Here is a 26,977-nt window from a genome sequence, read left to right as displayed (position 1 = left end):
TGCTTATTTTGGAATTTCATATAATACAACCCAATCAATTTCACTTCCCAGACTCTCCAGGTCCACTCTCCAGGTCCACTCTCCACTCTTGTGGCCTCCCTGAAAGAAATGAAGAAGGAAAAAAAGAAAAAGTAAAACAACAACAAAAACCCAAACAAACAAACAAAAAATGCAAAAAACAAAAACAAGTCAAATTTTTGTTGCCTATATAGTCACTTGAGCATGGTTAAACTTCCAATGACCACCTCCATATAGACAGCAATCACAACAACAGCAACAACAAAATCTGAGTTCTTTCCCACTGCCATCACTGTCAGAAATTGTATAAACTGTGAAGTGCAACACATCAGGATCTTTAACACAAGTTTTAAGAGTTCTCTTCAATGGCTTCCTGTCGAGATCATGTACATGCCCATGGTCCAGGCAATAGCCAGAAACCATGCAGAAATGTTATAATTTCTAATAGCATTTTTTCTTTTCTTTAAAATAGATTCTTTTCTCACATGATATATCCTGATTACAGTTTTCCCTCCTGCTTTTCTCTCTCCTTGCCCAAATTCCTCCTGTCTCTTCTTTGGATACCAGAAAGAAAATATTGAAAATCCTATCTTGGAACTCTGGAAAATCTCACTCTTTCTTTAAAGACATTCCTCCTCCTGCTTGTTTGCTGACCTACATTGCTTTGTTTTCTGCTTTCTTGGACCATATCTCAATTAAGTATGTCGTTTTCTTCTTAATTTTTTGCTACGTTCCACCTTCTGAAAGAAACTATTACTTACAGTTCATGTTCCCTGTTATTCTTTCTCAAACGTTAATGAAACAATCATATATGCCTTCTTGTTTAGTCTATTTTCTCATTTATTAATCAATATTAAGAACACACAAAATGGAACCCTGATTTCCCTGAAAGAATTGGACATAGACAAAAGAAAATAAAAGGTTTATATCTTTCATTCAGATTTCTTAAATATGTGAACACTTACTACTGAGACAGTGACAGCTGTCACTAATCGGTGTGATCTCTAAGGTTAAAAAATCCAGGCTATCCTGAGCCTGTAGTTTGGCTTTCTCCCTGGTATTGAGGCAATTCCTCAGCTGCCATCTGTCTGGCTCCCTAGTCCCCTATGTGGACTTGCAGTCCATATAGCTATCAGTTCCTTTGCCTGCACTTTGAAACATGTAGCTGACCTTAGCAACTTCATTCTCTAAAATCACAGCAGCTAGAGGTGCCTTTTCCAGTCTGAGGAATCTGAAGACATGACGGTAGAAACTGAGTTAGCAAACAACATACCTGTTTTTTCTTCAACCAGGATTACTGAAGAAAGTGGAAACCATTGAAAACAACACATTTTTGAGTTTATTGTCAACAATTTATGACATTGGGGGAACATAAAATATGTGAGACTGTTGCAATAGTATGTGTTTTGTTTGTAAAATTGATGTGCCACTTTAAGACATATTCCCTTTATGAGATAGGATAGTTACAGAGAAATCAATCTATACCTTCCCATTATTTCCAGTCTGGCAGATTTATTAGGAATATGTAAACGTATGTTCCATTTTGTCTTGGCCCTGCAAGAAAATATATCTGCTGCCTACCCCAAATGTCTTCTGAGTTATGGTCGGTCTCCATAAGATAATACCTCTAAGCTTAGATGTGTCCAAGTCACATATTGACAAAGTAAAATAATGCATTATCTTAGAGCATACTCTTCCTCAGCATAAGTTGTAACAGTAAGAGTTTCTTTTTGTTTAGGAACTGCTGGACTTGCTGTCTGATGAACCAGGTAGAAATGAAGGAACTAATTCCCCTGAAAATATAACTCAGTACTTTTCAGTCTCAACTGGCTTCTTCATTCACCCACAGATTACTTAAAACCCTAATATTGCTGGATTATAGTGTTGCAATTTGAACATTTCAGTTTTAAAGATAAAAATTAATGTGAAACCCTTATTGTAGGGTCTAATTTCATTTGTTATAGAAGAGATCCAAAATCACAGAGGACAATTATCCTCAAAATCCACCAATGTGGCAATAATCAAAAGCCAAGAAGAAAGATGCAAGAAAATTAACTACCAAATGTCACCATGATCTGAACTTCCAGTGATACAGCAGGACAAAGACTAGATGGATGAACACCAATGGCTTTGGGAATATTACCTGCATAGAACTGGTGCACTATTTACTTCTTTTTGGTGACATAATCTGCAGATTTACAAGATCATCAACCTCCAAATTTTCTATTGGATCTGCTCAATTTACATATAAACTGATTACACTGAAGTAAAACTTGCATTTCTTAGTCTTCCTAGTCATCTTCCGTGTATTCATTTGGCACAGAACCACTCAAGACAGACGTAACTTGTTCAGCATGGGACATTTCAATCACCACAGAAGGTTTAACCAGACTGTACTAATATTATTAACTACAATTGTCATACAACACAAAGAATCAAAAATCAAGCAATCTATTATTGGAATTCTTTACTACAAAAAATTCGGGATTGAGATGATGAAACATACACAATTCTCTTTATAGATAAGTCTTTTAAACAGTAATATTTTCTTCTCTATTCTCAGATTAAAAATTGATCTATAAACATAGATTCTCATCCTATTTTTTAACTGTGAAAATGGAGAAGTAAAGCCTGGTTATTAGATTTCCCTGACATTCCATATTTCAAAATAATATAAATTATAAATAATAAATTATGACAGTGATATAGAAATGTCTCATATACATCATGCAAAGTTATGGGATACTCCATGTAACAAAAACAAAACATGAGATTTGAGGAAATTCTGTATTCTACCTTTTGGTTCATTAAAAATATTTGATACTAAAATATGAAATAATACATTAATTTTTAAATGAAACAAATTCTGCCTGACTGTGATACTGACACTTATTTAATTATTTAAGTATTTGGAATATAATATTATTATAAAATAATGTGATTAGGAATATTGTATACTTTCTCAATCTTTTTCCATTATTAATTTCATTTGCTGAGTATTTTGCTTTGTGGAAATACTAAGTATGAATCTCAGATACTCATCATGATAATTAGCCAACATTAATATGTAAATTGTTGAACTTCAGAGTCTCTACTGTGATACATTATGTTTTGTGAATTTTGTAAATACTGGCAAACACTGAGTAACATACATTACAGCTTTGTTAGGTAATATCAGCTCTCTCAAGTGTTTTGCCTCTAGGACTAATTGCTTCATCTTCTCATCTAATGTAACTGCAACACAGATATTTTCTTTCTCTCTACCTCTCCATTTTCCAGAATGTTCTTTAATTGATATTATTTACTATGCATTTTTCAGTCTGATTTATCTCACCAAAATTTATCAACAATTATTTGAGTGTCTTCATACTATCACATGTTTGTGTAATGTTTTCGTATATTCACTTGTTTATTTTGTAGAATGAAAGGAAAAATAAATTGTAATATTTATTTTAAAGTTTTGAAAGTTTATAAATGTATACCATCTATCTTTTTATATCAATTCCTGCATCGTCCAGGGTGCCACCAGCAACATATCTTTCCAACCTCATATCTACTCTTTTCTTCCTTCCTTCCTCCCTCCCTCTCTCCTTCCCTTCCTCCTTTCCTTTCTTTTTGGTTATAATCCATTGAATGCAATCAATGCTGCCCATATGTGGATATGTCATTTCTCATCTACCACCAATGGTTCCCTGATTCCTCCCTTGTTAATCATCTGCTAACAGTATAAAATTTCTAATATCTACCAATTGAACCAGCAAAATTAGATACTGTTCCCTTTGTTTGCCTTCTCTTTTCTACAGCTGAAGATATAATTTTCTTGTATTACAATAAGGAAAGAATTTTTCTTCCAGATAGGATGCCAACCCTCACCAAAGAAATTATTATGCTGAAATGTAGTTTGATGAGTCATCCTGTTCCTTGTTCCTCTGGATTACTTACAGAAACATGAGTAAAGGGTTAGTTAAGGGAGCATGAATGATTTTAAATAGGTATATTACTGAAAAGCACATGAACCATGACTAAACAAAATTGCTTACTAGGAACTTCTTGTCCTAGATGCTGGCTAGTGCCCACAAGGTCTTATTACCAGCATTTGTTACTGCTTTTAAAACTTTGCCCTTGTGAATCTTGTAAAGTGCTAATATCTCTGGGCCTCTTAAGTGCCTGTAGATTTCTGAGTTTTATGATATACTTCCTGCCTCCAAGAAGGGATGTTTTACTTTGAAGAAAACAGTTGCATGACACTCTCTTCTAAGTTATAACTCACAATGTTCACTTGTTTGCTACTAAAAAAATGTATGTAAAGTTACTCCTTTATGGGTACATGTGTTAGGCACACAAGTTAAGTTATATGAAATACATTTACTTCTCAGTATCCTCCTGTGATTATCTTAGGTTTCTTAGTCATCACTACTGATCACAACCTAATGCCCATATTTTCTATAGTTTCAATGATGTATCACACATTCTGGTTTGCTACCCAGTGCATCCAATCCAGCTGCCACTAACAATAAAATGCACCCTTATTTTATTTTAAGCCATTTCTAAGGTATGCAATTAAGGATGTTTTTGAAAGAATCCAAAAGGGTGAAATCTGGAGCAAATATATTTTATATGATCAGCTACTCCATGGTACTTCAATCTGTCAGTAAAATATTTTTCTATTCTTCTAGAAACTTCAGATCTGAGTTAGAATAGGAACAAAACTTGACACTTTTTATAATAGGAAGATCTTATAGAAAATGGAATAAAATTTCTTTTCTTATATTGTATAGACATGTCTCTAATTTCTGCAGACTTTATAAGTAATTGTAGACAAATTTCTGAAATTTGTTCATTTATTAAGTATCCTGGTATATGTATGTATACATACACATATATATATCATGGATACTTTCTTTTAAAATTGGACATGATACTTATTTTTTTTATGGTTTTAGAGATTTATTGTAGAAAGGCAGAGAGAGAGAAAGTAAAAGAAAGAGAGAGGCCGGCAATGTCCACATGTAGAGAAGGGAGGAAGGGAGGGAAAAAAGGAGGGCTAGAGATGAAAGTAAGAATGGTGAGAGCTTAAGGGAGCGATACTTACTCTTATATTATTGGCAAAGATTATTAATAGCATTTAAATCTATTGAGTTAATATTTTAAATTGTTTAATCCTTCATAAGTAATGTGTTTATTAAAGCTAATATAGATCTTTGTCTAGAATATTATATATTATTTTTTCAAATACAATTCCTGAATTTGAAATTATTCATTTGTTATTTAGGTACAGATAGTCTCTGATGTTATAAATTAATAAAATTAAGTTTATTTCTATTCAGTACCATAGACTTTAAAAACATAAAGTTAACAACCATGGAATAAATATTAAAGGACTGAGCAAAGAGATCTGTCTGCTGAATAAATTAATTTTGTTAAAGCAAGTATTTAGCAGGATTCACAGGAAAAAGAAGTACAAAAAAAATCCAAAGTTTACCAGAAATAATTTGAATAAAAATAAGATAATTAATAACTCTGATGCAAATTTTTAAAAAGGTAGAACAAATTATAGAGGGAGTCAAAACAAAAGGCCTTTGAGAAAGGTAAGCCTGGTTTCAAAATCTAGTTAGAACAGTATTAGATGGTTTAGGCAGAACCTTTTTTTGTTTTTAATTGGATATTTTCTTTATTTACAATTCAAAAGTTTTCCCCTTTCCAGATCTCCCCTTCAGAAAACCCCTATCCCATCCCCCTCTCCCTTGCCTCTATGAGGGTCCTCTCCCAGCTGCCAACTCCCATCCTCCCACCTTGGCATTTATCTAAAAGGGGGAGAAAAAAGTTCTACTTTACTTCTTCTTGTTAAAGTTTAGTGTGGCATATGTAAATGGTTTGCATATTTATCAGAAGGGCATTAATTTCTTACTATGTAGTGGGTGATACATTACTGTTTGTAGTCTTACATACTTAAATCCAGTCACTCTTCCTAAGCTAGAACTTGCTGTACACTTTAGAAAAGAAGCTGACACATGATGTTTTACTACTATGAAATATTTTAAAACCATGGAAATATTATGCATGTGTCTTAATATTTGTGTTTATTGAAAATTAATTACTCAAAAAGGCATCCACATTTCCACAGAAAATGAAAAATAGGAAATAGGTTCAGAAGTTTTGTTATTTATTTTGCCAATGAAATATGACATGTCATATCCACTTCCCACTGTTTAAACCTAACACTAATAATCAAAAGCAAACATAATTCAACATTGAAGAAAATCAAACACTAATGACAAAAGATAGAATTCTTGAAAATTTGAGACTGGCATTTTGATCTTATCATCTTCAAACCTGGAAGCTCAGGTGAGAGGTCAGATGAGCTGAGACAATCAATAACAGGATGGTTGATGAGGGTAAATACAATACAGCATGCGTGCGTGTGTGTGTGTGTGTGTGTGTGAGAGAGAGAGAGAGAGAGAGAGAGAGAGAGAGAGAGAGAGAGACTTTGGATTTCACATATAGGATAGAAATGAAAAAAACAACAATTGCCAAGGGTGTGTGTGTGTGTGTTTGTTTGTGTGTCACATTTACCATGTGAACATTTACACAAATTGTGAAAAACTGGTATCAATAAAATCATTTATATTCATTGCTTGAATTTTATGGAAAAACTGGGGACACAAAACATTTTTAGTATTTAAGAAAAAGTTTTGCACTTTTTGAAAGACACATTTGAGAATGATGCTATTTCTAAATTTGTTTTCTTTAATTGCCACAGATAACTTCAATAATATCTATAGATAAACCTCAAATAATGAAGTAGGAAAATATAAGAAACATTAAACATTTATGTATGTATCTTCTATTTATTTTAAGAATTATTTTTACTATTCATTTGAATCATATAGCCTACACACAAATCCCATAAGATTTCATCCTGTCTAATAAATATGCTGTGTCTTTAACTTTGAATAATTCAAAACTTTGAAAGTTTACAGTTTGTAGCTTAGTGATATATATATGGATGTATAATAGTACATGAGCCATTATGTGATGTTTAGTCACAATGACTTATTAATACCTCTACAACTTCCAAATAATGGTAGAATTGAAATGAAAAACCTAGTAAGAGAATAAATAAATTATTTAGTTTATGTCTATGTATCTCTACATAAAGCACTGAGTCTTAAATGTAGTAATTGCAAAGTTATAAGCTACAACTTTAAATGCTTTTGTTATTTTAGTGACACAGTATTAATGGCTGGATTATAATATTTTTATAAGTAACATAAACTTCCAAGTGATCTTTAAAATGAGAACACAGGCTTAAGGCATGTATTTGGATGAAGATTTGGAAATAACAATTTTAGCATGTTTAGAAACTCTACATTTTTGTCTTATGAATTGAAGAACTTCAGTTGAAATGCTTAGAATTGCTTTTTGTTAGGGCGATGTCCAGCTCTCCACATGCTTATAGATAATTAGCCAATTGAGCTAAGTAACATATTTTGCTCAAGAGCCTTTAAATTGAATTACTTTCATTTTCCTACAAAACATCTCATTGAGACTTAATGAGCCAACAGATCTGCCAGAAACCTGAGACTGTGAATACCTTCAGAAATTGCTATTAGATTGTTTGAATGTTGCTACTGCAATTCTTCTAACAGTTATGGGATATAAAGGTAACAGTGTTCCTAATAAGCACTAGCTACAGGTCACCTTATGTAAGAGTATGATTACTTTGGAACAGAGATAAAATATTTATTTGCAGAAATATACCCCAGTAGAAAATGACTATAATATTTGTATTTGCAATTTGATAAAACAGACAAGCCCAGAAAAATATGTCAAGAAAATTTCAAGATATGGTGTATTATACAACATGGCTGTTCTTGGGGAGAACACCTGGGACATAATTATATGCACTTCTTGATCTTATCATACAAGACAAACATAAAGGCACAACCCATGCCTCTGAGAACATTGGACCATGGACCATGCACCCTTGGGAGAAAAAAAAAAGTCTTGCTTGCTTTATCTGCCAGCAGTCAAATATATACATACACACACACACACACACACACACACATATATATATATATATATATATATATATATATATATATATATACATATATATATATATATATATATATATATTTACATATACTGTTCCTCTGCAGGCATACTGTACTTTCATATGATTGTGAACCATGTCCAAAGATAGAAAGAGTCAGGCCATGAACAGTAGTGACAGACAACACAAACATCCAGCTGATGAAGGTGTAAATATTCTTGGGATTTGTGAGCATTCCCTTTCCAGTGTCATAGATATCAAAGTAGGCAGTTTGATAGATGATAATGCCCTTTACTGACATATTAAAGCATTGGAACAGATCTTTAATTCGATCAGATCTGCATATCATAAACAGGCAATCACCAAGGCTTTTGAATTCCCTATCAGCTCCAGCTTTGCCAACATCAGCTACTAGACAGGTATGAGAAATCAAGATGGTACATAAAGCACAAGGATATGGACCCAGTGACACTACCTAATGCCAGGTTCCTTGCAAAGGATTGCCAAAACTGGGTCCTCTTGTCCAACCACCCAGAAAGATCTGCTTGTATTTATCTTTGAAGGCAAATTTGAGACCCTGAGTAGGGAAGTATCTGATGACACTGGCCAGTTTACTATACCACAAGGTACAGAACTCCCTCTTCTTTGGGGATACAACCAGGCAGTATATAATGCCCTTGTATTGCTTTCCTGCAGTGATTTACTTGCTGGCATGCTGCACCTGCAGTAGAATCTTGACCCACTTGATGGGTGATATCACCATCTTGGATATGGCCACTGCCACTATATTGGCAAGGAAGTCCTTGACAAAAGACACAGAGGCATCTCTTGTATTGAAAGAAATAAAGAAGAGGCAGGCAAATGCAACACATGACTGCTAGCAGGTAAGTGCAGAGCAGGACTGGTTTGACAACTGGGGTTGACTCCTGGGCTATGAGGATAGAACAAAATTTTAATATATTGTATAAAATTGTTTGAGAATTTTAAAAAATGAACAGAAAATATACTCATCAAATTTATCCCCAACTTTCCCTTCAAATTTTCCCAAGTTCCTCAAAATTACATTACCCACTTCTTTTCCTCTTTTATATCTTCTTCTTCTTCTTCTTCTTCTTCTTCTTCTTCTTCTTCTTCTTCTTCTTCTTCTTCTTCTTCTTCTTCTTCTTCTTCTTCTTCTTCTTCTTCTTCTTCTCCTTCTCCTTCTCCTTCTCCTTCTCCTTCTCCTTCTCCTTCTCCTTCTCCTTCTCCTTCTCCTTCTCCTTCTCCTTCTCCTTCTCCTTCTCCTTCTCCTTCTCCTTCTTCTTCTTCTTCTTCTTCTTCTTCTTCTTTTAATAACACACATATCACAACTTAGTTGCCCATATAATCATGGGTATATCCAGTCATCAACTGGAGCTGAGTTCATTTGACAGCAGTTGAACCCTTAAGTATAAATGTTGGCCTCTTCCAGATAAAATGAGGTGTCAAGGGATCCTGAGGTATGGGTAGGAACCCATACCATGCTGGTATAATTATAGACTTGAATATTGGTAGATCTTGTGTGCTAAGTAAAATGACTATTGTTTTAGGAGTACAGTAGCCCTGACATGACCTGAACATAGAATTTAGCCATGGACTTCCCTAAAGTCTGCTTCTAACACTCTTTCAGCTCCTCTTCCAAGATGGTCTATGAGCCTTATATGTAGCAGTGAAATATTAGTATACCATTTGTGGGTTCATGTTCAAGTGCCTGACTTTTTATTTTATTGTCAACTATACGGCAAAATTTCTTTAATAAAATATGAATATTAATGTAAATATTTCATTTGAATAATAGAAGACTCTTAAGGTGCACATTTATTTTACAGGTACAGGACACCAAATGATCAAATTTCATCCGTATATAAACAGGAGAACAAGAGTAGCAATTATAGACAATAGGGACCCAAAACCTCAAACTCCAACTCTCAGTATTGTATAGACCACTTGAAAAGTAGGAAGCAATAGTATTCATCTGACCAGTATTCTCTGAAAGCCACTTCCATAATGACAGCAATGATGGGAAATAATTATATTTTTTTATTTTTGTCACTCCTTATAATAATTTTTTTTTCTCAACATCAGTGGACTCAACTCCCCAGTAAAAAGAGGCAAGCTAATGGACTGGATATAAACAGGATCCAGAATTTTATTGCATATAAGAGACACACCTCAATGACAAAGACAGAAACTACCTCAGAGTAAAGGACTGGAAAAAAGTTTTCCAGGCAATTGTCTCAAGAAACAAGGTGGAGTGGCTCTTTTAATATCCAAAAAATAGACTTTCAACAAAACGTAATCAAAAATTTGGAGAAGGACACTACATAATGATCAAAGGAAAAAATCTATCAAAATGAACTCTCAATTGTGAAAATCTATGCCCTAAATCCAAGGCCACCCACATTTGTAAAAGTAACATTGCTGAATATCATAACAAATATTGAACCTCACACAATAATAGTAGGGGACCTCAGTACTCCACTCTCATCAATGGACAGATCATGGAAACAGAAACTAAGCAGAGACACAGTGAACCTAATGCAAGTTATGAACGAAATAGATTTAATAGATTTTTTAAAGAACATTTCATCCTAAAACAAAATAATGTACCTTCTTCTAAGCACATTCTGTTACCTTCTCCAAAATCGACCATATATACCGTCACAAGACAAGCTTCAACAGATATAAGAAAATTGAAATAATCACATGCATACTATCAGATCACCTCTGGACTTCACTATCAACAAAAACAACAGAAAATCCACATACTCATGGAAGCTAAATAACTCTCTACTCAATTATAACTTGGTCAAGGAAGAAATAAAGACAAATTTTAGTCTTTATAGAATTCAATGAAATGAAGACACAGCATACCCAAAGTTATGGGACACAATGAAAGCAGTGCTAAGAGTAAAATTCATAGCACTGAGTTGGCAGTCAGGAGAGAATCCCAAGGGCCAAGAGAATGGACATTTGCAGCTTTCTGGAGTGGAAAGTAGCAGGAAATATTAAGAAAAAATACTGCTATTGCTCACTACTCTGCGAACTTGAGGGCTGCATGGCACCAGCAGGGTTTCTCATCTCCTCAGTCTCTCTGGCCCAATGATTCCTGAAATGTCTCTACTCAACTCTCTAAGTTCACACTGGCTGCTCACTACCACACCAGCCCCATGCTTCAAAACCCCCACAGGCTTTGTGGTACACATCAGGCAAGACACTTTCCTGCCTTACCTTTCTCTCTGGAACCTAGTCGAGTCACTGTGAGAAGAAAAACACTCCACAAACAGTTCAGAAACAATGGTAACTCAATCTCTGGGTGCAACAACTAGAATCTCAATCTTGAAACCATATTAAATCTAATTCCTCTGGTGGAAAATCCTAGCGAATCTGCCATAAAACTGGGAGACACTAGCATCTACCTCCTGCCCTTTTGCTATCCCCTATTCAAAAGCTCCTAACTCTCTCATGTTTCCTCTCTCCCTCAGTTCAACACAGAAGTCCTGCCTATGTGACCAGTGATTGATCCCTTTATTCATTCAGGGAGGTTCAGGAGAAGTCACCTGATTGGTGCATTTCTCATTCCAGACAACCTCTCCTGAGAGAGCAGAATTAACATCAAAATGCATGCAGCACAGAGCCATCCACAACAAAGGCACTCAGTGCCCAAACTCTAGTACAGGGACAGGGCCCTAAGATGAGGGACAGGGTTATCAAATCACAGTCAAAATTTATGACTGAGAATTGTTCCTGTCTAAAAGAACTGCAGGGACAATAATGGAGAAGAGACTGAAGGAAAGGGTGTCCAGTGACTGGCCTAAATTGTGATCCATCTCATGGGATGGGGGTACCAAATCCTCACACTATTATTTATGCTGTGATAGGTTTATAGATAAGACCTAGCATGGCTGTCCTCTGAGAGGCCCTGCAAAATATCTGACTGAGACACATGAGGATACTTACACCCAACAACTGGACTGAAGTCTCTGACAGCTACGAAGGAACTGGGGGAAGGATCGAAGGAGCTAAAATGGAGAGAGACACCATAGGAAAACCATCAGTCTCAGCTAACCCAGACCCTTCCAGAGACTGAGTCACCAACCAGGCAACATACAGGGGATTCTCTGAGGCCCGCGGCATATACATGGAGAGAGAGAGAGAGAGAGAGAGAGAGAGAGAGAGAGAGAGAGAGAGAGAGAGAGAGAGAGAAAACAGAGGCTTTGTGAGAGAAGATGTAGCTAATCCTGGAAAGAATTAAGGCCCCAGAGAAGGGGGTTGTGAGGGGTGGGAGAGAGGGTGAGCACCTTCTTGGAGGCAAAGGGGAGGAGGAATGAGATAAGGAACTGTTGGGAGGGTCTGGGAGGGGTCAACAGATAGAATATAAATAAATAAAATAATTAATAAAAATTTAAGAAATAAAATTTGAATATTTCCCCTTTGGGATGGTCCTCTCTGAAGGGACAAACTGCTAACTAGGCTGCTCCCTTGAAGACACTATATACTGAAGCATACCAGGAGCTCCTCTGCACTCATGATCATTTGGTAAGGATTTCCCTCTTCTCAAACTCCCACAGCAGCTGCTGGGAGTCCAGTGAACTTGGGACCCATCACCTTTCAACTTTTGTCCACAGAATTCTACTGCCCTTCTACCTGGTACTTTCTGTTGTGACAGACTGCTAGCTAGTCAGCTACCCTGAAGACACCACATCCTGAAGTATTCCAGGAGATCTGCTGTACTCACGGCAACTGACACCACAGCCTGAGGCATACCATTTGTTCTTCTAAAAACAGGATAACTGAGGAACTGATCACCAGTTTATCTCCTCTCATGAAAACACCAGAGCTTCAAGGCATTTCAGGAGTTCCTCTGTACAGAGGGCAACAACACAGTCTGAAGAAATCCTGGAAGTTTGTGGCACACAAGGCAAATGGCCCAACAGAATAAAAGCCTTCTTGGAGTTCTGCTTCACACAAGGAAAAAGAAACCATAGTCTGTAGAACTCCTGGAGAACAGCTTTACAGAGGGAAAAAAAACAGTCTGAAGGCTTTCCAGTAGATATTCTGCAGCCAAGGCAACAGATTAGCAGCTTCTCTGCTACTCTGAGGATCCCTCCAATGGAAAGCCTCACAGGAGTCCTACTACAGACAGGACTGAAGGCCTACAGGGAAACCTGAAGCAACCCAGGGACAAAAGAGACTGACTATAGACAGAGTCACCCAGATGAGCAAACACCAGGGATAACCAGGTGGCAAGAAGCAAGCGCAAAACCATAAGCAACAGAAATCCATATACATGGCCATCATCAAAACCCAGTTCTCCCACCAAAGCAAGCCCTGAATGTACCAACATACCTGAAAATCAGGAAGCTGACCTAAAATCCTTTCTCATAAAGATAGGAGACTTTCAACCAAAAATTATACAGCAAGATGAAATGTACATTTTATACTTATCAAAAGAAAAATCTACCAAGAGAGTCTCAATTCTGAACATATATGATCCAAATGCAAGGACACCCACATTCATAAAAGAAACTTTACTAAAGCTAAAAACACACATTGAACCCCACTAAATAATAGTGGGAGACTTCAACCCCTCAATCTCACAAATGAACAGGTTGTTGAAACAGAATCTAAACACAGAGACAGTGAAACTATTAGAGGTTATGAACCAAATGTATTTATCAGATATCTATAGATCATTTTACTATAAAACAAAAGAATACACCTTCTTCTCAGAACCTCATGGTACCTTCTCCAAAACTGACCACATAACTAGACACAAAACAACCCTCAACTGATAGGTATTACTCTGACTGTAAGTTGTGTTGATTCTCCTGTAGATGTAGAGCCAAATGAAAAGGTGTTTCATAGACAGTGGTTGGGACTTCTGAATGGTGTACATTCCATCCATGACTCACCCATGCTCCTGTAAGTAACCCTAATAAACTCCGTTATTTTACCTATATATATATATATATATATATATATATATATATATATATATATATATATACTTGTTCTAGGTAAAATATTTTATCAAATAATAATCAATTAAACAGAAATTAAATATTAATGTTTATTAATATATACTAGTATATGTTAATTATATTATATAATATATTTTGATTAATTATATATATATATATATATATATATATTAGTAGGTTAAAGCTCTATTTTCTGAAGATTACTTGTCCTGTACTAGTTGTATTTCTAAGAATCTATTATTTTCAACAAATAATGTTTTAAAATGACAACATAACAGCATATTCATCCAACCTTAACAGCCATAAATCTGGAAATGATGAGACCTATGATAACTTGTTCTAAAGTGTAAGGTTTTGTTTCAAAACCTACCACAAACAAAAGCAGAAAAGAAAGATATAATCAATGTAATAATATTGGCTTTAGAGAACCAAAAGGAAATGTTTGAGAATTGCTAGGTGAAAAAGTTAACACTTAATGTGGTGGAAAATGTTAGTTTCATATATTGTTGCTTATCAAGAAATGGCAAGGGGAATATTCACAAGACAAATATTTCAGTCAAATCAAGAACAAAAATATGAAATGTGCTTAAGAGTCTTGGCAAACTAAAGGCAGATCAGGATAATTGATACCTCATTGTCCTTGAAAGGTATCCTTTGTGAATATTTAAAAAAACAAAACACCTTGCAATTTTTACTTGGAAAAGTTTCAAGACCTACATAGAAAATGTGTTACATTTTGCTAAATTTCTAAAATTTAGCATATTGCTAATTATGGTTAATAATTGTAAGAAGGAAAGAAGTATTATACTTGCTTAAGTAGAGCCTGTTTTAGAGATCAGCCAGTTTGGAGAACAGTTGGGAACAGAATTCCACAGCATTGTGCTTTCTCTAGCATATTTATCTTGGCATCCTTGCATGGGCCTTCTGCATACTTACATTATACATAGTACATATTTTTTCATTTGTAGATTTCACAAATGATATCACTGACATTTAATAGAAGAATTCTCTTGCTAATTAGAGACTTCTATATCAATTACAAGGAGCAAATTGCTGGGAAATTAAGCTTTAGTAATTCTAGAAAGATGAAACAATATCAAGAACTTGCAACACACAAAAAATCAGGCACTTGGTATTCCCTCTGATGTTATGGATGATTAATATTGTTATTTTGATGGTATTCAAAGATTCTGGGATACTAATAGCATATACCACTAAAGATATATGTCAGGAGATTTCCAGAGTAGATTAAACCAAATAAGAATTTACTGGATATGGCTGGTGCTTTGTATTAGTCTGTGGGAACGAAAAGAAGCTAAGGAGAAAGACAGTAGTGTTAGGTTTCCTTTCTGTCCTTCTTAGCTACAGGGTTGTGAATCACTCTTCTCCACGCCAGCTTTCCAGACACGACACACAGATGCTTCCAAAACGTGAATACAAACAAATATTTCTTTTCATAAGTTTATTTCCTCAGAGTTTTGCTCAAAGTGTAAAAATATTCAACACAATAAAATGTTGCTGTTACAACCTGATCAATTATTCACATTACTTCAATGGGATGCTTCCAAAGAATCAAGAGTCCATCGTTAGAGCTTAGAATGTTGTAAGTAAAGTACAGTGAACCAATATTGAACCAATATTGGTATTGGTTCAAAAACTGACAATGTCAAAATAATGTGAACAGAAAAACAAAACAAAACTGTGTTCATGAGGTTTAGATAATAATGAGGAGTCTATGGAGAGTTGTGCCATTATAGGATAGAGAAATGGAAAGTTTGCTAACAAGTTTTAAACACTATTTTTTAAAAGAAAATATGTATACTCAGATTTGTCCTTCATGTTCCAACTAAAGGATATGGTTTGAAGATGTGGACAGATGAATTAATTGAATTCACAGCTCACAATTGATTGTCAACTGAACCAATCTATCTTTGAAAATATTCATAGTAATTTCATATTATTATTGAACAACTGGCATTCATTTATTACTTAGTTTTGATTATAACTATTGCTGCAAAGACAATCTGAGATTAGCCTGGATGATTCCAAAGAGATATTTCAATGACTGCTAAAGCAAGAAAGTTAACACTACAGTTTGATATATGTCAAAGGGTTTGAGCAACTGAGAAGCACAGAACCTAAAGAAATGTCCTATAAAGGCTAGATGCCCCAGGGTAGTGGAATGCCAGGACAGGGAAGTAGGAGTATGTGGGTTGATGAGCAGTGGAAGTGGGGATGGGATAGGGGTTTTTTGGAGGGGAAACCAGGAAAGGGGATAACATTTGAAATACAAATAAAGAAATCTAATCTAATAATTAAAAAAATAGCATTATCCTGGAGAACAGCTAGAATGTAAACCATTTTTAACCAAGGTTACTATTGTTTGTCACATAGAATAGAAATTCCTGCAGGAGAAATGAGGGAATGTCCTTCATTATCTAATATAGACACTGATCTTATCTTTCTATTATTTTTACCTTGCTTTACGCATTTAATAATAGATTTGCTAATTTATATTTCACGTGTCTACTTACTTGTTTATTATGTGTGCTCAATACAAAAAATGTATGTGGCATGAGAATATGGATGTTTGACTCTTATAGTAACTGCTTTAGCTCTGATAGCTAGCATGATACCTAACACATAACAGGGAATGAAAAGTATTGGTTCAATGGACAAGGACTTACTATGAAAAAGGTCTCGTGTTATGTTATAGGAGATAGAAGGGTAGGTGAACAGAGTTCCTGCACAAACATCATGACCAAGAAGCAAGTTTGGGAGGAAAGGTTTATTCAGCTTACACTTTCCACATTGATGTTCATCACCAAGGAAGTCAGGACTGGAACTCAAGCAGGTCAGAAAGCACGAGCTGATGCAGAGGCAATGGAGGGATGTTCCTTACTGGCTGACTTCCCCTGGCTTGCTCAGCCTGCTCTCTTATAGAACCCAAGACTACTAGACTAGAGATTTTCCCACCCACAAGGGGCCTTTACTCCTTGATCACTAATTGAGAAAATGCCTTACAGTTGGATCTCATGGAGGCATATCCTCAACTGAAGCTCCTTTCTCTGTGATAATTCCAGCTGTTTTAAGTTGACACAAAACTAGCCAACACAGGTATCTTTAAAGGCAAAGGAATACTTTGGTTGCTTAGTCAGGCAGTCACTGTCTGGAATCATGGATGACAGAGCAGAATGCATCTCAGTGTATGACAGATAAAAGAACTTGAATCTTAGATTGTTAAATTTAAACCAAATTGAAATCAGACAGTTGCTATTATTAGTTTTGCCCCTCTTAAGCAAAAGTTTTTTTTATATATAAGATATGCTAATTAGCACAACACTAGAAGACAGAAAATAGTAACCCTCAATAGGAACAAGAATAGAGACTCTTATAGATTAAGTAATTTACTCATCTTGATTACAGAAAATTAGCATGAAAACAGTTATATTTAAATGTATTTCATATTTTCAAGGCTTTAAAACCTCTACTATCTCCCACTAAATCATTGCTATTGAGATAACACTAAAATTTAAGAACACTGAATATTCCAACAAAAGTAACATTTGTCAATGTACTATGCATTAGTTTCAGATTTTAGATGTAACAAATAAATATAAACCCAATGCTTTACAGTATTAAAGTTCATTCTTTTTCTTCTTAGAGTTTAGAATTACAAAAATGGATCTGAAGGAGATAAATTTTACTTCTTGAGTTTTTTTTTTTTTTTTTTTTTTTTTTTTTGAGACAGGGTTTCTCTATGTAGCCTTGGCTGTCCTGGAACTCACTCTGTAGACCAGAGATAAATCCATAAGTTATATCAACTTATGGATTTCTATGATGGTCTCCATTTTCTGTAAATAAAAGATTCTTTGATGAAGGGTGGTAGCTACACTTATTTCTATGTGAATATAAAATTAATATACAACATTTCAAAAATTTACAAAATGATAGTAGGGAATACTTTTTAATATATTTTTAAATTATTTTTTTTTAATTTTTTACACTCCTTATTTTATTCTCCCCACCCTTGATCCACCCTCCAACTGTTCCATATATCCCATCCTCCTGTCATCATGGGGATGTCCCCAGCCCCCCTCTAGCCTCACCTCTAAATTTCCTTGGACCTCCAGTCTCTTGAGGGTTAGGTGCATCATCTCTGAATGAACACAGATCCAGAAGTCCTCTACTGTACATGTATTGGCAGCTTCATATCAGCTGGTGTGTGCTGTCTGATACTCCAATTTTGGAAAGATTTTGGGGGTCCAGATTAATTGAGACTGCTTTGATCCTCCTACAGGATCACCCTTCTCTTCAACTTCTTTCAGTCTTCCCAAATTCAATGAGAGGGGTCAGCTGCTTCTGTCAATTGGTAGGGTACAAATATCTGCATCTGACTATTTCAGCTGCCTGTTGGGTCTTTCAAAGGGCCATCATAATAGGTCTGGTTTTTTTGTTGTTATTGTTTTGTTTTGTTTGTTTGTGTTTTTGTTTTTGTTTTTGTTTTTGTTTTGTTTGTTTGTTTGTTTGTTTGTTTTGAGCCCTCCATAGCCTCAGTAATAGTGTTAGACCTTGGCACCTTCCCTTGAGCTAGATCCCACTTTGGGCCTGTTGCTGGACCTTCTTATCCTCAGGCTCCTCTCCATTTCCATCCTTGTCATTCTTTCAGACAGGAACAATTATGGGTCAGAGATGTAACTGTGGGATGGCAACCAATCCCTCACTTGATGCCTTGTCTTCTGATGGAGGTAGGCTTTATAAGTTCCCCTCCCTAATGTTAGGCATTTCATCTAAGATACCTTCCTTTGAGTCCTGAGAGTCTCTCACCCTACAGTTCTTTGGAGCATTTTGGTGGGTCCCCTCAACCTCCTATTTCCCGAGGGTGCCTGTATCCTTTCTTTCTGCTGGCCCTCAGGGCTTCAGTCCTTTTCCCTCACCCAATACCAGATCAGTGAGATATGTCCTCCTGGTATCCTCCATCCCCTCTGAGTACTACAATTTTTCCTTCCCATCCTCTATGGTGTTCCTCAATTTACAAGGGGAAGAGATCAATAGAGACCACCAATTTAGACTGACTCTATGATTAATGCCTGTCTATTGGCCTAGTTTGCTCCCATCTACTACCAGAGAAAACGTTTCTGATGATAATCTAAAAGGCATCAAACTCTGGGTATAGAAGACTAGCATTAGAAGTCTTTTCATTTCTTTTTAAGAATAGAGTCACACTAAAAGATTCAAGTGGAAGATTCCACTGCACTAAGGTTTTTGTTTGTTTGTTTGTTTGTTTTCTTTTCTTTTTTTTTTTTTTGGACTAAGTTTTTATACCATGCCCCCAATTCAAGCTGTCTTCTTTCCTCCAACACCTTACCCTGCTTCCCTTTTCCCCACCCTCACCTAGCGAACCTGAAAAAAAATCTTTTATCTCCCTTTCCAAGGAAGACCCTTACATCCCAACTAAAGCATTCTTTTCCTTAACTCCTTGGGTCTGTGGATTGTAGTTTGATTATAATTTATGTAAGTGTTAATATCTATTTATAAGTGAATACATAACATATTCATCTTTCTCGGTCTGATTTTTATTTTTTGAAAATTTAATCTGAATCTTGGGTTTCTACCCAAGGTTTTGTTTTGTTTTGTTTTGTTTTGTTTTGTTTTGTTTTGTTTTGTTTGTTTTGTGTTTTGTTTTGTTTTGTTTTGTTTTGTTTTGTTTTGTTTTGTTTTGAGACAGCATTTCTCTGTGTAGCCCTGGATTTCCCGGAGCTCACTCTGTAGACCAGGCTGGCCTTGAACTCAGAAATCTGCCTGCCACTGCCTCCCAAATTCTGGAATAAGAGGCGTGAGACACCACTACCTGACTCTACCCCAGTTTTAACCATTTAATTCCCAGATAAAGCACACAAACACACACACACACACACACACACAAAGCCTTTGTATTTATTTTAAACCTTAATCAGAACTAGAGCCGAACAAATATATACATACCCACTATGCTATTAAAATTTATTATCTAGAACACATAGTTATTACTATGTTTTACCTGGGCTGTTCTTAAATCCAATTAGCCAACCCTCAGGACTTCCTTGACTTCTAACCCATAGTGTTCCTCCTCCTTCTTCTCTTATTCTCTCTATCCTTGTGGTCTCCTCTGGCCCCCAGGCAAGGATCTCCAAGCACCATCTATCTCAATTGTCTCCAGCTGTAGGATATAGGCATCTTTATCGAGCAATCAGAAATAACATGGGGACAGCTATATCAGGGTCCTTTCAGCAAATGCTTGCAAGTGTATGCAATGGTGTCATCATTTGGAGGCTAATTATGGGATGGATCCCTGGATATGGCATGTCTCAGCTCCAAACTTTGTCTCTGTAAATCCTTCCTGGGTGATTGTTTCCAATTCTAAGAAGGGGCAAAGTGTGCTCACAGTCAGCTATTGGATGGATCACAGGGCCCCCAATGGAGGAGCTAGAGAAAGTATCCAAGGAGCTACAGAGATCTGAAACCCTGTAGGTGCAACAACATTATGAACTAACCAGTACCCCGGAGCTCTTGGCTCTAGCTGCATATATATCAAAAGATGGCCTAGTAGGCCATCACTGGAAAGTGAGGTCCATTGGACATGCAAACTTTATATGCCCCAGTACAGGGGAATGCCAGGGCCAAAAAGTGGGAATGGTTGGGTAGGGGACTCGGGGAACGGTATGGGGGACTTTTGGGATAGCATTGGAAATGTAATTGACGAAAATACGTAATAAATATGTATATGTGTATGTGTATGTATATGTATATGTATAAGAAATAACATGGGGGCAAGGTCACAGCATCACTTGGGTCTATGTCTGGATTCGCCTCCGTGGGACAACAGGATCTTGGGGGCCTGTATTTGGTATTACAATACAGAGGAACAGACCAAATCTCAAAAGTTTAACTTCAGTAAGGATGATTTTTCCATCCATTAGACCTGAAAATTTCAAGGTGTCATTTTTTTTCTTTTAATAGCTAAGTAATACGCTATTGTATAAATGCATAATGTTTTCTTTATCTACCCATCATGTTCATGGAGCATGGTAGAAACATAGTGTAATGGAAGTGCCCAGGAATCTATAAAAGTGACCACTGTGATGACTCCTAGTGAAGCAAAATATAAAGACTACTCCAGCCATCTTTTGTAACCAGACAATGCCTATAATGGAGGGACTAGGACACTAACCCAGCCCCCAAACCATCAATATACCTATAAGATGTGGGTGTGGTCATTGCAGTGAAGCACTTGAGAACTAGTGGAAGTGACCAACCAATGACTCATCGTACTTGAAACCCAGGCCATGAAGCCAATGTCCGACACTACTCTAGTGCCAGGAAACTTCTCCATTTTTTACTGGGCTACTTAGTTAATTTAATATCAGTTTTCATGAGTTCATTATGTACTTTGGATATTAGGCCTCTATCAAATGTAGATTGTTAAAAATCTTTTTCCATTTAGTAGGTACCACTATGTCTTACTCATGGTATTTGTTTTTATACTGGAACTTTTAAGTTTGATAAGGCCTCTTACTAATCTTTGATCTCAGTGTTTGTGCTGTAGTTATTCTGTTTCCTGTGACAATGAGTTTAAGTTGGTCTGTACTTTCTCTTTTATCACATTCAGTGTGTCTAGTTTTATGCTGATGTATTTGATCCACATGTACTTGAATTTTGTGCAGTTTATAAATATGGATCTATTTGCATTATTCTGTCTACAGACATCCATTAGAGCCACACAATTTATTGCAGATGTGTTCTTGTTTTCCTTTTCTTAAATCAAAAATGATGGGTTCATAAGTGTTTAAACATATAGATATGCCTTCAATATGACTCCATTGATAAACATGTTTGTTTGTTTTTTGTCAATGACATGTAAGGCTTTTTGTTTGTTTGTTTGTTTATCACTTTAGCTCTATAATACTGTTTGACTTCAGGATTGGTGATATCTCCAGAAATTCTTCTATTCTTCAGGATTGTTTTAGCTATTCTGGGTTATTTGTTTTTTCATATAAAGTCAAAAATTGTTCTTTTAAGTTCTATAAAAATTGTGTTGGCTTTTTGATTTGGACTGCAATGGATCAGTAAGTTTGCTTTTGGTAGGATGGCCTTTACTATGTTAATCCTACCAATAAATGGGCATGAAAGATCTTTTCATCTTTTGATATATTTTCCAATTTATCTCTTCATAGTCTAGAAGGTTTTTTTTAATAATACAAGCCTCATTTGCTTGCTTAGAGTTATCCCAGATATTTTATATCATTTGAAGCTATTGTGAAGCATGCTGTTTCCCTGATGTTTTCTCTCAGATTCTCTATCATTTGTATATAATCAAGCTACTTATTTTTTTCAGTAAATTTTGTATCTAGCCAGTTTGATGAAATTTTATTTTTATATGTAGGAGTTCTATGGTGAAATATCTGAGGACACAAATGCATACTATCATGTCATCTTTAAACAAGAATACTTTGATTTCTTCCTTTCCAGTTTTGATCACCTTGGTTTCTTTCAGTTTTAAAAAAAGTGTTTAGCTAAAACTTAAATCCTATATTGAATATATAAGGAGAGAGTGAATAACTTTGCCTTGTTCCTGGTCTAATAGATTTGCTTTCAGTTTTGCTCCATTCATAATACAATTCTCTATTACCATGTTTTCTTCTGAAAGAAAACAAAATGCTTTACCCTTAATTATACATTTATTTTGACACTACATAACTAAAATTCCTAGCATTTTTCAATTTGAATTTATATTATTAATTCCTAAGTTTTTCTTGTCATGTTACTTTAAAAAAACTAATCTTTTTCTTTCATTCTGCGTATCTTGAAAAAAATGTTAATGTTTCTTAGGTGTTCAATAACAATTAAAATGCACCTATTACTTAAATTTGCACATGATGTTGGAAATGAAGTTTAAGCATGAGTTATTTTAGTTAGACTAGACCTTTGACAATTTAACATGAATGAATTTTGATTGTTCTTCATTATTATCCTGCATTGTTTCACTTCTATCCCTATCATATCCTCTCCTTTCTTTAAGAGACGTATGTTAGAATTTGTTTTGAGTTTCATTATGTTTACATTAACCAAGACCATTTGTATGACCATCAGACTGAAACTATTACTTGGGGCATAGTAGAAATACCAGTGCTTTCAAAAATGAAAGCAATAACTTCTGCTTTTTAAAATTACTCTGTAATAATAATTACAGTAATAATACTCTTTGTAATAATAATTTAGCAGTGAATACCCCTGAGCCCTTCCTCTATCTATGCCTCGCTTTAGAAAAGAGCATTCTTTTTCAGACTGCCATAATTTTGCTTAGTTTGTAATTGTAATAGCTGTCCCTTTCTCACACTGGGTCAAATCATAGCCTCACTATCTCTTCTGCCAAGTATCTTTCAACAACACACCCCCGTTCCATGAAATTCTTCCATCCATTAGGTGGAGTGATACCAATATCATATTTATGATTGCACATTCAAATCTCAATCATTTTCAGCATCTTGGGCAGACATTCATATCTATCCCTACCACTGTCCACTGCAAATATGATCTTCTCTTATTAATGCTGAAAGTGACATTTTTCTATGAGTATAAAAATTTTTGATGGTAATTTGACACTATAGAATTTCACTAGGAGTAGCAGCAATCTCATCTACTTCCTGTGCTCCCATTAGCCATCAGTGCATCATTAGGATTATAGTAGTATGAATGGATTTCATCCTGTGAAGCAAGACTCAAATTCAATTATCAAGAATAATATCACCCCTATAGCTTTTGTATCACTGTTGTATAATATTAATGAGAACCTCTTGCCTAAAGGCTAGTAGCATAGTTCATAGGATGCACCATTGGGTAATACCTATGATGGTTTTCTTTCCTGGTGCCTTACATGAAAATTTCTGGAACTATGAAACTTTACTGTCAGGGAGGAAACTTCCAGATAATTTCTGGCTTGGTATTTATAATATATAAAGTAACCAAAGTATATGGCCTTCCTTTCTATACGTGGCATTTCCCATTTTTTTGATATTTTTGCTCTAATAAATTTATTATTATATTACTATTCAAACAGTAGACTTACATATGAATTTTTCTTTTTGTTTTAATTAAATGTTTCCCATCTCCCTTTCCCATCAACTTCCTCTCATTATTTTCATCTCAAATACTACCATACCAAATTTTGTATCACTTATATATTGTCTGTATGTATAACGATGCCACGTATAGCAATACTAGACAAACTCTCCTTGATTCTTTATATATTTTGTGAACATTCTCCCAAATATATTGCATTTCATGTCACTGAAAGTTAAGAATTCTTAATCTATTAGTTGAATAATTCCTTCTTATATTGTATCCAATCTATATTTGTTTAGATAAGTGATATAACTCTTACATTTACTCATATGTTATACATCTATATCCGTGTCTGTATGTTATTGCCATTTACTTAATATAGTTACAACATTTCTGACTCATATTGACCAGGATTTTTGACTTTCATTTATCTTTACATTTTCAACCTCTCTCATTACTGTAGTTTATGTTTTATGAATGCATTTCTGATAATGATGAATATTATTTTAGAGTGTCTTTTCAGAATTCTATCAAACCTAAAAAGAAGACCTGATACCAATATTCCTCAAACGATTCCATAAAATAGAAACTTAAGGAACACTACCTAACTCTTTCTATGAAGCCACAGTTACTCTGATTCCTAAACCATTCAAGGATCCAACCAAAAAAGAAAACTTTAGACCAATCTCGCTTATGAATATTGATGAAAATTACTCAATTAAATTCTTGCAAACTGAATCCAAGAACACATCAAAACCATCATTCACCATGATCAAGTTGGCTTCATCACAGGGATGCAAGGTTGATTCAATTTACAAAAATCTGTAAACATGATCCACTATATAAGCAAACTCAAAGAAAAAAATCACATGATCATCTCTTTAAATGCAGAAAAAGTAATTGACAAAATACAACAGCCTTTCATGTTAAAACTATTGGAGAAATTAGGGATTCTAGGCACATACCTAAAGAGAATAAAAGCAATTTACTGCAAAACAACAGCCAATATCAAGTTAAATGGAGACATATTAGGGTTTCATTTCTTGAGAACTTATTCTGATATTAATCATCTAATGGAAACTAATTTGTATTACATTACACATGTGAAATAGAGTACATGTAAATTTGTCTATATTACTATGTAGATAGTGGTTGCAATGTTCCATCTCACGGGATTTTTGTCACAAACAGTAAGTTTCACAGTGTAAAAGAAGAAAGACAATAACACATATTGAATCTAGAGTAACATGAAAGACAAAAGGACACATGACACATGGTTGAAGATGTGAAGGATTAGAGTCACAAAGTCCCTGAAACTGGATAATATCAGACAAGGTAAAATACTAAAGAAACTAGAGAGGGAATGGAAGACATATACCAGAATACTGATCTTCTGCCATGAAATAATGACTAACATTTGATAAACTATGAGAACATAAACATAAATTAAAAATAAATATTAAGTGTGTTCATGAATAGTATCTGGTATTTATGTAAGTACCAAAAGAAAAATGTCCAGTGATTTGATTTTTTTTTACAGATTCTATTTAGCTATACACAGAATTAATGAATATCTTTAAATTATTTCTAAATAATATATTATTTCTTTTTTTAATCCTCAATACATAACCGAGTCTTAGTGTTCTATTGGCGTAAAGAGACACCATGACCAAGGCAACTTTTTATGGGGACTCCTTCAGATGAGGTAGAAGAAGAATTGTAGGAGCCAGAGGGGTGAGGAACACCAGGGGAGCATGGCCCCTATAACAACAAAGCATGGCTCCTAGCTGATTAACAATACTGGAATGGCAACCTGAATGGGTCTTTGATAGGTCATCTGTATGCATGTTGTGGTTGTTTAGCTTTGTACATTTGCTGGACTCCTAACAATGGCTGGGGGATCTCTCTGACCCTCTTGCCTGTTTGTGGAACACCTTTCTCCTACTATTTTGCTTTGTCTAGCATTGATATGATAAATTATGCCTAGCCTTATTGCATTTTACTTTGCCATGTTCTGATCATATCACAATGAGGACTGTTATTTCTAAAGAGAAACGGAGGACCATGGATATTAGGGATAGGGGCTGTGCGGGGGACTATGAAAAGGGAAGGGAGGGGAGGCTGTTGTTAGGATGTATTGTATAAGAGAAAAATAAATTTAAAAGACAATAAAGAATCATCCAACTTGGGGCTTACTTGCAATTTCAGAGACCTGATCTATTAGCATCATGATGGGAAACCTTTTGGTATGCTCACAGGCATGGTGCAGGAAAAGCAACTGAGAACATTATATCCTGATTAAACAGGTAGAAGGGGCAGGGCATGGGGATTGGTATGAACCTTTAAAACTTACAGTCAGCTCCTACTGATATACTTCCTCCAACAAAGCCACACATCCCAATTTCCAGATAACATATCAACTGGTGACAAACATGCTAATGCTAGTGTATGGTCCTACAGGGGTCAATCCCATTCAACCTATCACAGTCATTACTTTGTTCAGCATACTTTTGCACTATTTTTCATACTAATATATTGAGCATTAAAATAAATTATAAGACACAGGGAGAATCTTTAATTTTCCTTTCATAGGATGTCAGATTTCAAGTATCCTCAACTACAATGATAATTCTTGTATTCATAGACAAGACTTTGCCTGATCTCTTTTGTCAGAGTGGTATCTGCCATACTCTGAACAATTAAAACATGCTAAGTGATGTCATGTATCTTTCTGTGATAAGTATAAATAACCTTTCAGATTATTCTATGCCTTTCAATTTATTTTCTCAGACATCTA

General features: G+C 35.2%; 1 pseudogene; it reads right to left on the bottom strand.

The window, feature by feature from the left end:
- Positions 1-212: 212 nt before the first annotated feature.
- Positions 213-26,977, bottom strand: part of LOC110295163 (ADP/ATP translocase 2 pseudogene) — a 43,216-nt pseudogene continuing 16,451 nt past the window's right edge.

Source organism: Mus caroli, unplaced genomic scaffold (assembly GCF_978045245.1).
Source record: "Mus caroli unplaced genomic scaffold, Mus_caroli_1 scaffold_1, whole genome shotgun sequence".
Lineage (NCBI taxonomy): Eukaryota > Metazoa > Chordata > Mammalia > Rodentia > Muridae > Mus > Mus caroli.
The sequence above is the reverse complement of the archived record's forward strand: the minus strand, read 5'-3'. Positions and strand labels throughout refer to the sequence as shown.